Here is a 3746-nt window from a genome sequence, read left to right as displayed (position 1 = left end):
TGGTGGCTTCATTCTTCAAAGGCAGCAGGAGAATGTCTCTCCAGTCTGCGTGATAGAGTCATACACACTGTAACGGAATCTATGTCATCACCTTTGCCCTATAAAGGTAACCCAATCAAGAGAGTGACTTTCCCATCATTTTCAGGTCCCATTCACACTGGAGGCAAAGGGAATACAGAGGGCATGTACACCAGTGGGTGGGAATCTTGGGGAGCATCTTAGAATTCTGCCTATCACACTGGCCCAATCTTTCAGAAGGCCTGGCAGCTTCCGCTCCTGTCCTTTTGAGAACCCTGAGCTGTGATGTAAGAAGCCTGGATACCCTGATAGAGAGACCACATGTAGAAGTCACCTGGGGAGGGAGAGGCCAGGTACCCTAGTGTGCCAGCTGAGTCTAGCCTTCAAGCCATCCCTGCCAACACGCCAGACATGGAAGTGAACCATCTTGGATGTTCCAGCCCTGCTGAGCCCCGTGAAGACTGCTGCCCCAGATGACATCATGTGGGGCAGAAGAACCACCCAACTCAGCCCAGTCAGCCCACCGAGAGTAGCCAGTGATGCCAGAGCCTTTCTGGTTCCACCTGCCCGGTGCTCTGTGTCCTGGGAGGGAACACGGTTCTGCCCATTCTATTTCTGAGTCATGGAAGACCTGTGTCTTGCGTGGTGATTCTCCACAGCAGAATCTCTGTGATAGGGGGTGGAGCCATCATTGAAGTTTCTCTCTGGTCCCAAGGCTGGTTGCCTCCTAATTATCTCGAGAGGTGGTATGGCTGGAATGGGGAAAATTCTAGACAGGAAAGCCAGGGACCTGGACTGTAGCACCAGCCCTGCAGGGTGATCTTAGAACCATAGCCATCACTTCTAGGGCGCTTTCCAGGTGCCGCGGGCACTGTTGTAAATGCTTTGCACATATTGACTCATTCTGACTTTGCAATCACCCTAGAAAGTAGATAGTGTTATTACTCCATTTTACAGATGAGGAAATGGAGTACAGAGATGTCAAATAACCTGCCCAGAGTCACAAAGCTAGGACGTGGTGGAACCCATCTCTTCCCTGGACATAATGATTCTGATTCTGAGATTTTAGCATTTCTTTGTTTTTGGAAATCTAAGATTCCACAACTCTTAAGGTCCTGGTAGCCTAAGATTCCATTAGTTTCAAGATCTTAGAATTCTCAGATTCCAAGATTCTAGAATTCTCAGATTCCAGGTTGAAAATGCGAATGCCTGCCATCTGTGGGAGTTGGGGTCAGGGGACGTGCTGGGGAGTGACACAGCTTGAACCTGCAGTCCTGCTCAGCCCTCTGTTCTGTTAAAGGCGCCCGCTGCCCCTTGGGCACTGACTTCATTTCTCTGAAACCCGAAACCTCTCTTGGAACTGGAAGCCCTTGGTGGTAGGAGAGCAGGAGGGAGACCTCCTTGCCTGATAGCGCCTGCAGCATCGCGGAGAGCGGCCAGAATAAGCAGTGAGAACGGGACTCGGAGTTCCCTGAGAATGATAACATTCTCTGCATCCCGCAGACCCCAAGGAAATCCACGTTGTCCTCGGGTGCTGCCGAGGCCGGAGGAGGGAATGGAGGCTGGTGTTTCCACAGGGCCCACCGCCCTGGGCGTTGTGTTTCTGTTGGAGCGGGGGCCACATGACTGGTGGCCCTGGAATAGCCGTGCGCTGCAGGACTGTGGGGAGGTCGTCCAAGGCCCGGAAGCAGGGCGTGCTGGCTGCAGTTCTGCAGGCAAGGCGAGGGAGCTGGGTCAGGGTTGACATGTGGAAGTGATTAGATGTCCGGAGACTGGGCACCATAGAATGAAGTGTCCTGGAGGGGCTGGGAGCCCAGGGGTGACTGACTCCAGCGGCCTCATTCTACAGATGGCGAAACTGAGGGGCAGAGAGCAGCTGTCCTGCAGCGTTTAGCATGGAGTTCAGTAAGGCTTCTGGAATCAACCCCAGCACAACTGAACCCCTGTGCTTCAGCGACACCAGACTCGTGCCTTTAACGCAACATTTTCTCACTTCTGGGCCTTTGCTCATGCTGTCCAGTCTCCCTGGAATGCCCTTCCACCCCTTCTTTGCCTGTTGAAGTACTTAGCTTTCAAGGTGCAGCTCCAATGCTACCTCCTCCAGGTAGCATTCCTGTCTCTGATGTCTTCTCAACCCCTACTCTGAGCACTGAGAGCACCTCGTCTACCCTTCTCCTCTGCGACATGTCACTTTTCCTTGCAGGTTATACGTAATAATAGTTGCTATTTTTGATCAGATACTACAGTTCAGGCAATTTACATGCATTTTCTTTTTTTTTCTTTTAATATCCCCATATTACAGATGGGCAAACTGAGGAAAAGAGAAGTTAAGCAACTTACCCAAGGATGCACAGCTAGTGAATAGCAGACCCTAGCTACAAACTCAGTCTGGCACCACAGTCCACACTCTTAACCATTGTCTATATTTCCTTTTCATAGTGCCTTGCACCTAATAGGTATGTTCAATAAATATTTGTTCAATAAATGAAGGAACAGCAATAATAAGAAAATAAGATTTACCTGTAATCCTACCACATAGAGATTTTGGGAATTCACCCTTTAGATTTGTTTCTAATGCAAGGATAGACTTTTTGTCATCATTTTGAGGAGCATAGATCAGGCATCAATGTATAATATGTTTGAAATTTTATTTATTTTTTGCATGTTTAATAAGTATTTATTGGACGAATGAAAATGCACAAACAGTAGTCTATGCATAGTGATAAGATCTGAAGAGCATCCCGAAGCTTGCCATAACCATTTCTTCTGCCTGACCACAGTGGTCCGAGAACTTCCTGCCGTCAGACTCACGCTCTGGATTGAGTCGCTGCTTCAGGAGGTGCTGGTTGCACATGTCAGTCAACTGAGAACAAGGACACCAGTCAGCACTGGGAACAGAGCTGTTCGCAGTCTTAACTGAACAGCAGAGCATCTTTTTTCAGGTTAAGGAAGTTCTCTTTTATTTCTAATTTGCTAAAAAGTTGCTCATTTTTTAATCATGAATGGATGTTAAATTTTATCAAATGGCTTTTCTGCATCTAATGAGATGAGCATATCATTTTCCTCCTTTACCGTTTATATGGCAAATTACGTTAAACATTTTTGTACGTCTGTCATCTTTGCATGACTAAGATAAATCCAGCTTGGTCATCATGGATTATCCTCTTTATAATTTCTGTATTCAGCTTTTTAATATCTCCCAGAATTTTTGCGTCTGTGTCGCATTGGCCTATAATTATCCTTTCTCATACTGTTCTTATCAGGTTTTGATATATTTATGATCGCTTCACATGATAAATTGGGAATATTCTCTCTTTTTAAATATTTTTTAGCAGCTGTAGAAGACTGGAACTACTTGTTCCATCAGTAAAAACTCTGGGTCTGGATCTCCTTTTTGGGAATATTTTAAACTACAGATTAAAACATTTCATGACTGTAGAGCTACCTAGATACTTTATTTTGTCTTGAATGGGTTTTGGAAAATTGTAGTTTGTTCATTTCATCTACATTTTTATATTTATGTACAAAAAATTGTCCTAATATCCTCTTATCTTTTAATGTTTGCAGAATGCTTAGTTATAATTTTTTATAATTTTTTTCTTTTTATTTTTTTATTGCGATATAATTGACATAAAACATTATGTTAGTTTCAGGTATACAATATAATGATTCAATATATGTATATATTGAGAAATGATCACCACAATAAGTCTAGTTAACATCCGTCA

Source organism: Equus przewalskii, chromosome 2 (genome assembly GCF_037783145.1).
Source record: "Equus przewalskii isolate Varuska chromosome 2, EquPr2, whole genome shotgun sequence".
NCBI lineage: Eukaryota > Metazoa > Chordata > Mammalia > Perissodactyla > Equidae > Equus > Equus przewalskii.
This window is presented reverse-complemented; position numbering follows the sequence as displayed.